This window comes from Ictidomys tridecemlineatus, chromosome X, assembly GCF_052094955.1.
Source record: "Ictidomys tridecemlineatus isolate mIctTri1 chromosome X, mIctTri1.hap1, whole genome shotgun sequence".
In the NCBI taxonomy this organism is placed as follows: Eukaryota; Metazoa; Chordata; class Mammalia; order Rodentia; family Sciuridae; genus Ictidomys; species Ictidomys tridecemlineatus.
The window spans coordinates 29,307,817-29,320,146 of NC_135493.1; positions in this window are offsets into that span (position 1 = coordinate 29,307,817).

A 12,330-nucleotide genomic window follows, 5' to 3' on the forward strand; every position below is an offset into this window, starting at 1 on the left:
AAAAGCTGGTTGTGGTGGTGCACACATTTAATATTTTTTAGCTATAGATGGACACATTACCTTTAGTTTATTTGTTTTTATGTGGTGCTGAATATCAAACCCAGGGCCTCACATGTGCAAAGCAAGTGCTCTACCACTGAGCTATGACCCTAGCCCAGTGAACACCTTTAATCTCAGTGGCTCAGGAGGCTGAGGCAGGAGAATCGCAAGTTCAAAGCCAGCATCAGCTGCTTAATGAGGTCCTAAGCAACTTAGCAAGACCCTGTCTCAAAATAAAAAATAAAAAGGGCCAGGCACAGTGGCACACACCTGTAATCCCAGCAGCTCAGGAGGCTGAGGCAGGAGGATCTCAAATTCAAAGCCAGCGTCAGCAACAGTGATGTGTAAGCAACTCAGTGAGATTCTGTCTCTAAATAAAATACAAAGCAGGGCTAGAAATGTGGCTCAATGGTTGAGTGCCCCTGAGTTCAATCCCTGATACCAAAATAAAATAAAATAAAAAGGACTGGGGATGTGGTTCAGTGGTTAAGCACCCCTGGGTTTAATCCTTAGTATAAAACAATTATATAATAACACCACTAGCTACTTGATATATATTTCCTAGTGACCTAGCATTCAGAGTTAGCAGTTTTAATTTTTTTTCAGTGCTGGGGGATTTTTAACTATTTACTATGAAAAAATTTCAAACACATACAAAAGTAGAGTGGCTACGATAATGAACCTCCATGAATCTACTACCCAGATTTGGTAGAATAGCAAATGCCCCTGGTGCCCTCCATCGTGACCCCTCAGTTCACCTCTGATTTTATCCAGAGCCAAGGCAGTTCTATGTAAGCTCAGATTCACATCAGTCTAACAACATCCCCCTTCAAGATCAAGCTTCATTCTTTCTACTTCTGTCCCAGGACCCTCTCCAAAGCCAATCCTCATGAAAGCACAGTCTGAAAGTATGGAAATGTTAATGCATTTGGGGATAACTTCAACTGATAAAGTACAGAAATCAGCAGATGAGAGCTGTAGCCTCTCATTCATCAGAGAGACAATTCTAGGAGATACTCTGTTAGAGTCTGTAAACAAGTCAGGATGGCGCCTGACATTTTGCCAGAGGGAATCGTTTGTGAAGTAACGCCAGCAAGCCATTAAGTGTGGAGATTCCTTATTGGTTGACTGCTGTATCTATTTTATGTTAATTAAGATAAGCTGTGTGGAATGTATATATACCACTCCTGTCCTACAATAAACAGCTCCCTCTCCTGCTGTATCAATCTACACAATTTGCTCATCACCCCCTGGTTATTTTGCTGCAGCCGGACTGTGGCAATATTCTATATACTTCTCAGGAAGTCTGACCAGAATCAAACCCTTATTGTCCAATGCAGCAACCTTCTAATGCACCCTTGCATTGACTTTTCCTCCTTCTCTGAGTCTTCCTAGTATCTTACACCTACTTTCTGAAATATCATCCTGTCTTAGTCTGTTGTCTCATGCTGTAACAAGATAGTCAAGGCTGGGTAAATGCATAAAGAAAAGAAGTTTAGCCCACAGTTTTGGATGATGAATGTCCAAGATCTGGGAGGCCTATCAGTTTATCCTGTAGCAAGGGCCTCATGACAGATGATATCACAATTGCAGAACCAGATGTAGAAGAGATCACACAGAAAGATAGGAAGTCAAGAGTTTTAGGGTCTGTGTTCATTCTTTTTATAACAACCTACTCTTGCAGTAACTAATTGGGAGAGAGCTACATTAATCCCTCCAGAGGTTATATGCCCCAGTGACCTAATTACCTTTCACTTGGCCCAACCTCTTAAATAAAAGTCCACCATCTCAACACTGTCATATGGTGACCAAGTTTCCAGCACATAAGCCTCTGAGAAACAAAGTAGATCCAAACCATAGCATACCTCAAATATGCTAACTGTAACCCAAGTTCTTACCTCAAGTTCTGCTCTGAAGGAGCCCAACTAAGACAAATAGTTATCAAAATTTGCCATCCTTATTTAACCTATCCTGGAGTATTTTAAAGCATTTTAAACACTTTAAAGTATTTTAAAGATAGGACTTTTTATTTAATAAAAATTGGAAGGAAAGAAAGCAACTCAAAATGGAAACTGATGGGTGATCAAGCTGTGCCTCAGCAAAGCAGACAGACATAACTTGGTGAAATATTGTCCCTGACAACCATCCCTTTCACAGATATAAATAATTAGTAAGTATGTTGCTTTAAATAATACTATAATATGATTGTGATAAAAATGTGATAGAGTTTCTTTTTAACTTACTCCGACTGTGGTCCATGTGTGGGCAGGGTCCCTGCTAATTATGGGGCTCTTGAAAATCAACTCTGAGAAATAATGACAATTCAAAGACTTCCCGGGGAAGTTCACAGGAGTCTGTGAACCTGAGGAAAATGTATGGTGATGTGTGTATACACATGTGCATTCATTCTTCTGAAGGAAAATGTCAGTATTTTTAACCAGATTCTAAAGGGTTAAGAACCACTGATGAAGGGTTATCAGACCATGAACTCTGAGTAGGGATGATTTTGTTGTGCAGAAGGAGCCCTGTGGAACTCTTTAAATCATTCTGCATAGCTGATCATCATCTTCATCATACTGCATAGCTAACCTCATTATGTGAGTCTAACTAGAATTGATATGATTATAATGAAAGGATTTTCCCTCCTCAAAGTCTAGTTTATAAAGAAGTGGGGTTTTTCCCTCAAGGCCTAGTTTGTAATGTCTTTTTTTTTTTTTTTCCTTCTTCAGGCCCGGTTTTCAACATCTGGATTAGATGATCTGGGCCCAATTTTCTCCTCAAAGCTATCTCTCCTGGCCTCAAAGAACTTTTGGAATTTTGCCAATCAACAGGAAAAGGATTTAGATTACAGTATATGCTCTTTCCATACTAGCTGTAGTTCTCCCAGACAGTTCTGTGCCCTTAACTGGTGCACTTCCAAGAATGAGAGCGATTCAGGGCCAGCTGTCAATGAAGCAATTCCTTCCACCTGCATCTTGTCCAGTCCCTCAATTACTAACTCAGAAAGGAAGTTGGAAAGTTTTAAAGTGGCACACTTTTTCTAAAGAGCATTAATTAGGTTTAGCATTTGGGTTTGTGTTTTTCTTTTCCTATTAACAAAGAACTATTTGTACATCATAAATACAAGCAGGGGAAGAAAATTACATCTTAAAATCATTTCCACTTAAAAACTAAGACAAAAATGGTACAGGTGGCTTTTTAAAAGGAAGAGGAAAAAAAAAAACCTCCACATAAGCCCTTCTCTTGAATAGGCCTCTAACTAGCCCTGGTGCAGCTGCAAGGACGCATTTAATGTTCCTGTGGTTTATTACTCTGAAGAGGATATTCTCAGTCATCATCTGCAGAAGAGCCCTAGCAGGATGAAGAGTGGGAGACTAAGAACATATTGGAATGGGCTAAATTTTCCATATGGTTTCCATTTTCTTTCTGATTGAATATCCAAGTCTTTAAAAAAAGATTTTTAGCCACCACAAATATCACAAAAGCACCCTGCCCCTAGGGCAACTTGCAGCAGGCTTGAGTCAGTAACTGAGGCTGCTAGAAAAGGAAGGAACTCCAAACATCCTCTATATTGAAAGGTGAAGCTTCCTAATGCTAACTCTTGGCACAAAATACCTTCCCTGACATATGTCCTCCCAGACTTAAACTACAGTGGGGTATCCCTGGACCAAGTCAATAATTCTTAGGTAGTAAAGAGCAGCTAACATCAACTGAGCATTACATGACAGGGAATACTCTGAGCCATTTACATGTATTATTTCATTTAATCCTCAATTTATCATCTCTATTTTATAAAGGAGGAGACTTCAGTTGAAAGGTTAAGTCATTTTACTCAGAGTTACAAGCCTGAGAGCAGAAAGCCAGGATTTGTAGGATTGTAATAGTAGTGCTTTTAACTGCCACATAATTTTAACCCCTTTCTTTTCTTCTGGAATTTCTCCCTGATCACAAATACAATGTCAAGAATACCAGTCCCCAGTAACCTAAGAATTCTAACCATAGTAGCCACTTATGTCTGTCTCTTGGAATAATGCCTCATATATAAAGTTTTCCATTTTATTCAAATATATCCTTATATGGATCTTTCCGTGAAATTATTGTACTTTTATAATGAAAATTACTTCTAATTCTCTTGATACTATTTGTTAAATATTTTTTGTATATGCCCATATGAACATACACCCTCTTATTCTACTAGTTCACCTTAATTAAGCACTTACTATGTGCTGTTAACCATATTAGTTACTTCACATAAATTTTCTCATTTGATTCTCCACAGTAACCCTATGAAGTGGGTACTTGTTCTCCTGTTTTACATATGCAAAAACAGATTTGAAAAAGTTCTATCATTTATATGCTCGAACAAGTCAGGGTTTGAATTCAGATGTGATTGAATTAAAAGCCCAAACCCCTATATCATTATACTCTACTTTCACTCTTTTTTGGGGGGAGGATTACTGGGGATTGAACCCAGAGGCAATTTACTACTGAGCTACACCCCCAGCTCTTTTTAATATTTTTATTTTGAGACCTGGTCTCACTAAGTTGCTTAGGGCCTTTCTAAACTGCAAGCCTGGCCTCAAAACTTGCACTCCTCCTGCCTCAGCATCACTGGGATTACTGGTGTGTGTCATCACAGTTGGCTGTACTTTCACTTTTTTAATAGTTTTTTTAGTTGTAGATGGACACAATACCTTTATTTTATTTATTTATTTTTATGTGGTGCTGAGGATTGAACCCATTACCTCACACGTGCTAGGAAAGTGCTCTACCACTAAGCTACAACTCCAGCCCCACTACTTTCACTCTTAACAACAATAACACTTGTTGACAGTATATGCCAGTGATATCGTATGGCAAGAATGGCACTTTACCTCTGTGTTCTTCCTTGGTAATTTCATAGCCACAGAATAATCATGAGGAAAACATCAGACAAGCACCAGTGGAAGGACACTTTAAAAAACACCTAACCATTAGTCTTTCAAATGGTCAAGGCCATCAAAAATAAAAAAAGAATCTAGGTGACATCTGCAAAAATGATAGAGTAGGGAATTTCAAAATTTCATCCATCCACAAAAGCAATGAGTAAACTGGCAAAAGCTATCAGAATTGACTTTCTCAGAACCATGGGTACTAATCAAATGCTTGCAGAATCAGGGGTGTGCTTAATCAAGAAAAAGCAGCTGGATGATAATAAGAAAGTTGTATGGCATTTTAACTTCCCCTGGATCCATCCCTTGCTGCTCCATTCAGCATCAACCTTGAAGATAGTAACCCACATTCCTGGCACAAGTACCCAGCACAGAGGGAAGCAAAATAGACCTTATTCTCGAAGAATTGGGTCTGTTTGTTTGATTTGCATTGTGATTCCCTGAAAGACCAACTCAGGGTGCTTACTTTTATTTAGCCTAACTTAGAAAGCTGCCAGGGCTGAAGTGTCTACCCAGGGGGTGATTGTCAAAAACAAAGGCAAATATGTTAGTCACTGCTACCTTGGCCAAGGGCAACACTTGAGGCAAACAATAGACTAACCCAAAATCTTAAGAGGAAAGGCTGAGAATGAAATGCTTTGAGGAAAGGGGCTTTGAAAAGCTTTCACATGTTCCTGGGAATCTAAGCTAAACTCATGCTCAGAGACTTCCTAAGAGCTCTTATGTCTGCTTGACAATTTATACTTTTTCATTCATTTTTTTCTTTTTCAGACTGGGGATGAACCCAGGGGTGCTTAACCACTGAACCAAATCCCCAGATCTTTTTTATATTTTATTTTGAGACAAGATCTCACTGAGTTGCTGACGCTGTCCTTGAACTCATGATCTTCCTACCTCAGCCTCCTGAGTTACTGGGATTATAAGCCTGTGCCACTGTGCCTGGCTTTTTTTCATACACAATTTTTTTAAAAAAATTAAACAACAGTATCCCTTAGGACATGAGGAAAAATATAAACAGTAAACCTTTTGGGCACATTTTTTTTAGTATTTTCAATATTCCCTATTTTATGTATAGTGCTCAGGCCCACAGCTATGCACTCTTAACCTCCTTTTGTGTTTACAACTAGAAGACAATAATCAAAATTGTGTCCTAGAATGAGTAAACAGCAAAATATCTTGTTTTCTCTTCCTTTTGTATAGCATCCTATTCTAGTGGAATGAATATAATATCTTAACGTCTAAGAATGTTATGTTTTCTTTGAAGCTTTCTTAAGTTTTTGAGTTGTCTTTTTTTCTTTTGACTTGCTTGGTTTCTGCTTGTTTTATTCTTTGCCTTTTTCTTCAGATACCCTTTTCATATGACTGGTCATCCTTGGCTGCTTTTTTATTTTTAAATTGAACTTCTAAGTGCTGAATGGAATGGGGCAGGGCTTGTCAACTGGTGGGTTTCATGTTAAAGAAAACATGTGGCCTTCTGGATTTTTATTTTTATTTTTATTTTTGGTAGAGCTGCTTAAATGTCAACATCACCAGGCTGCTGCTCAGTTTCTCCAAAGAAAGTTTCTTTAATCAACTGCTTGTTTAGGACCTGGGTAAGCCTAATTTACCACACTTGATGTTGAGCAGAAGCAGGCTGGGAATATTTTGGTTCAGAAACAGATTTTCAGTTATTTTATCTGTGTTTGGTTTTATTGTTCAGGGCTCTATCCTGCACCTGATGTACCAGAGCTCAGAACTGCTCTGCTCTAGTTACTCGAAAGGTTATTCCTTCTGTCTCCTGTGTGAATCAGAGGTTTGATGGCAGTGGATGGGGGTTAGAATTTGAAGGTCTAACTGTTCCATTAAAAGACTTTTAAATTATCCTAAAGTTCTCCATCGCATTATCAAAGTTACATGATTCTTCTAATTCCTGAGAATAACTGGGATTTTAAAGGAAGAATCAGCTTTTATCTTTCATTAGTATCTCCTGTGAGCAAGGGACCTGCTAAGTCATTTCCCTTGCTTATATCTGCTTTTCCTCCCTATGTTACGAGTTATTAATATGGCCAGGTTTCATAAGGTATAGAGAAAACGAAGCAAAACAGAATCAAATGAGTATACCAGTCCAAGATGTCCAAGTTCTAACTGGTAGGCAGACTAGAAAAAGACAATGGGAAAAAAAGAAAGAAGAAGGAAAATGTTAAAGAAATAATACAAGATTATTACCCAAAACTGAAGGATGAGAATCTCCAAATGGACAAATATGTGGATCAGGAATACTGCTTGGGAATCAGAATTGCATTTGATTTCTCAGTAGCAACTCTGGAAGTTAAACATCGAGGACATTTTTAATCAACCTAGAAATTCATATCCCGTGAAACAATAAGAATCCTAGAGAAGAATAAAGACATTTGCATATGCAAATTCTCAACTACCAATGTATTTTTTCCTTAGGAAACTTCTTGAAAGGAAAATATGAAATCCTGGAAACAGGTGAACAGAATGTAGAAAAGATGCAAAGAAAAGCCCAGGATGATAATTGTGCATGAGGCCTACCACAGTGCTATTCATTGTGTAGAAATAAAAGTCATATATAATTTGCAGAAAATTATTACAAGTAACAGACTGAAAGATTCTTTCTTTATTGGATAGCAGAAACAAAATACAGAACTTAAAAAGAAAAGTTATTTTAAGAGAATTTCTGAAGAAATTATATTAAAATAAATTTTAGAATATGGCTGAGGAAACATTTTTATATGAACACAATGCTAGGGTCACTCTCAGAGCTTTGGGACAGGCTGATGCAAATAAGGAGGCCTTGAGGTTCAAGCTTGATCAGCATCAAGGTAAAGCACACCCCCCTCGTTGGCAGCTTTCTGAGAAAGTATCTTCTTTTTTTTTTTTTTTTTGAATTTTTAATATTTATTTTTTAGTTATTGGCGGACACAACATCTTTGTTTATATGTGGTGTGAGGATCGAACCCAGGCCGCACGCATGCCAGGCGAGCACACTACCGCTTGAGCCACATGCCCAGCCCCGAGAAAGTATCTTCAAGTAGCTTCTGGAACAATTCTATCTCATTGTGTTTATAATCACATCATCTCTGTCTTAAAATAAATACAGTCACTGCATACATAATTTTATTGAACACTCAGTCTTTGCCAGGCCCTGTTCCAGGCATCTTAAAACATTATTATGAACACTTATTCTCACAATAACCCTGTTGATATATACTATAGAAAGTGAGGATCAGAAGGTAAAACTATTTTCAAAGTCATACAAGTAATTTGTGGAGTTAGGATTTTCCGTCAAGTCCCTACGATTCCAAGCTCTCTAGCTCTTTGCACTATACCCAAATCTCAAAATTCTTTCCATTTACCTGACTCATCCACTTTCCTCATCTGTCATTAAACTTTTCCAGATGCCCCTGACAATACCACTCTTTGTTTATGCCCTTGGTTGCTTCTGGCAGCAACTGTGTCTGCCATGAGCACAATCAATGTCTCCAGTGCTCTCACAGCTGTTATTCTAGCCAGGTGGAAAGGAGACTTGCATTTCCTGCTGTAGACTGTAGGGGTCTTCAGACTTCGTGATTGTGACATGCTTGGTGATTAGGAAGTTTTTGTGCAAAGACACAGAATGCCTGGTTGCTAGGTAATACCTGGCGACTAGGAAACTCCTGTGTAAAAGCACAGGATGCCTGGCTGCCATAGCACTGTCCTTCACACGTTTACCCTGCTTCCCAGACCTGGGATGCCCTGCCTCCTCTCTCTGAGGTAATAAGAAAACTATGCAGACACTATCTGGTCTCCATGGTGATGCCCCTGGAGAATGGAGGCCCCATGTTTGTTCTAACCTGGACCTTATCTCAGTTAGCTAGCACTCAGGGTTAAAGAAATACTAATTAGAATATAGTCATGGTAATGGGAGGTATGTGTTCTTTGAGTTAATAAACTCCCAGGCAAGGAGGAGCAGAGGCTTCATTTCTGTACTTCTTCTTCACCACTTCATTTCACTCTCTCTGCTCCATCCTGTCTGCTTGTACTATTTGTGTCTCCTCACAGGTATTCCTGCACAGGTGTTCCCTTACAGTAGTCACAAGGTTTTTTATTTTTATTTTTTTATTTGTTCTTTTTAGTTGTACATGAGAGTAGAAACAAGATTTTTTTTTCAAACCTCTTGAATCTTTCAGGTTCCTTAATCTGTATATTCTAACCACTTACGCATTAACAATAGGGACATGTTCTGAAAAATGTGTCATTAGAGGGTTTATCATTGTGTGAACATCACAGACTGTGCTTACACAAACCTAAATGATGTAAGCTGGGCACAGTGAGGCTGAAGCAGAAGGATCTCAAGTTTGAGATCAGCCTCAACAACTTAGCAAGGCTCTAAGCAACTTCGCAGCAAGGCTCTAAGCAACTTCGCCAGTCTCTATCTCAAAATAAAAAATAAAAAGGGTTGGGTACTTAGTTCAGTGGTTAAGTGCCCCTGGGTTAAATCCCAGGTACAAAACAAAACAAAACAAAACTAGGTGATGTAGCCTCCTACACACTTCAGATCCATGATATATGGTACATACATACATGTATATACATATTACACTGTATACATACAGTATAGCCTATTGCTCCTAGAGCAGTGAAGAACAAAACAACATGAGATTAAATTAAACACAAGAGAAAATGATGCAATCACACATGATAAACATGAGATGTGTGAGGTTATTGGCAGCATCACACAACATACTATTTTACAGTAAACTTTTTTTTAACAAGAATATGTACTCAAAGGGCTGGGGTTGTGACTCAGTGGCAGAGTGCTTGCCTGTCATGTGTGAGGCACTGGGTTCAATTTTTAGCACTACATAAAAATGAATAAATAAAATAAAGGTCCATCAACAACTAAAAAAAGAATATGTACTCAAATGATAGAAAGTATAGTGTAGAAAATACATAAACTACAAACAGTTTTGTTTTGTTTTGTTTTGTTACCAGGGATTGAACTCAGGATCACTCAACCAGAGAGCCACATCCCAGCCCTATTTTGTATTTTATTTAGAAACAGGGTCTCACTGAGTTGCTTAGTACCTCGTCCTTGCTGAGGCTGTCTTTGAACCCGTGATCCTCCTGTCTCAGCATCCAGAGCCACTGGGATTACAGGCATGAGCCACTGCACCCAGCAAAACACAGTATTTTATTATTATTATTATCAGATAGTATTACTATGCATAATTGTATGTGCTGTACTTTTATCTGCCTGGCAGCACAGTAGGTCTTACACCAGTATCACCACACACACATGAGTAATGCAGTGTGCTACGTTATGATAGCTACAACATTGGTAGATAATAGGAATTTTTCAGCTCCACTATAATCTTATGAGAACTCTGTTGTATATGCCATTCATGATTGAATGAAATACTGCTATGTGGCAAATGACTGTATAGGGCATGCAGTACTGTATACTGATCATTGAATCAAAGCATATACCACCTCCTGAAATTTAATATATAGCAAGCTACCCTAAAAGGTTTTATCCTCTTTAAAATGCCTTAGCTGAGCCTTCAACAACCTAGTATATTCTGTTAAGCATTCTATAAGCTCATGGCAACACAGGAAGAAAAGGCAAATCCCTTTCTAGAATAGATAACCATTCTCTGAAGAAGAATCACTGCTCCTTCCAAGATAGAAGGGATCCAAGTTATTGACCCAATACCAGGTGGTTGGCTGATCTCCCTGAGGAATGGTGCTGCGTGGACAGCTGCTGGCATGTTGGAATCCTAGCCATAGCAGATGCTAGACCATCTTTAGAGAAGAGAAGTCTACCTACTGGGACAGCAATCCATTTCCACATGGTGCCAACATATTGTGCTGACTTGTCTGTGAATCAGGCCTGAATCTTTTCCTCCACTGTCATTTGACAGTAGTGAATACCCCAACGTAATACAACATAGAGGAGTAGGTTGAAAGAAGGGTGATCATGTCTGAAACAAGTGACATCTGTCTGAGCCATCTGCTTCTACATTTTATTCTTCCCTGCTGGATCTGCTTGAGCCAGGTCCTCAGTGTACCATGATAAATTGCTGTTGCTCATGCCCAGCCTTACAATTGAGTGGGTCAGACAACACACAGTTTATTATGAGAAGCTAATGTTGCATAGTTACTTGGTGCCTGTGGAGTACACACCCTAGGTACCCCTAATGAGTCAAACCCTTACATAATTCCCTCCCCTTGAGGACAGGCAGTACCTGAGACTTGCTTCTAGGAATTGGAATAGGCAACAGGGATCAGATAGTCACTCCCATGATAAGTGATTCTGTTACATTATGTAAGACTCCATCTTAGTAAACAAGATTAAGTGCTTCTCTTGCTGACCCTTAAGAACTAAATTGTGATGCTGTAAAAGGACCTGTAAGAACACAGGCCAAGAATTATGTGCCATCTCTAGGACCAAGAGAGGACCTTGGTCCGTGACCAGCAAAAAAAACAGGGACCTTGGTCCTATTTTGTTTTACTTTGTTGATTTGTGCCAACAGCTATGTGAGTTTAAAAGAGGACCCAAGGCTGGATGCAGTGGCACATACCTATAATCCCACTGGCTCAGGAGGCTGAGGCAGGAGGATTGAGAATTCAAAGCCAGCCTCAGCAATGATGAGGTGCCAAGCAACTCAGTGAGACCCTGTCTCCAAATAACATACAAAATAGGGCTGAGGATGTGGCTCAGTGGTCGAGTGCCCCTGAGTTCAATCCCCAGTACTGCCTCCCCAAAAAACAGAGGACCCAAAGTTCCAGAAAGGAATGCACCTGACCAACAAGTTGATTGCAATCTTGTGAGACCCTATACAGAGGACTCAGCTAAGCCAAGACCATATTCCTGACCCCTGGAAACTGTGAGATAAGAAATGTGTGTTGCCAGATGCAGTGGGATGTGCCTGTAATCCCAGTGGCTCAGGAGGCTGAGGAAGGAGGATTATGAGTTCAAAGCCAGCTTCAGCAACATAGTGAGTCCCTAAGAAACTTTGCAAAACCCTGTCTCTAAATAAAATATAAAAAAGGGCTGGGGATGTGACTCAGTGGTTAATCACCTCTGGGTTCAATCTCTAGTGCCAAAAAAGAAATGAGTGTGGTTGTAAATTACTAAATTTGTGATAATGCTGTAACTCAGTGATAATTAATTTAGAGCCTATTATCAGGCACTCAGTCTGTACCAGCAGACCTACATGGTATTCTTAAAAGAATGGTAGTCTGCCACCAAGGGACTTATTCCAGAACAGCAGAGATCTGTACTGTGACATTCCTAGGGGTTTTCCAGAAATATAATCTATCATCATTGGCTCTAATAGATCATATGACCCAGGAAGCAGATTTTTATTATGTG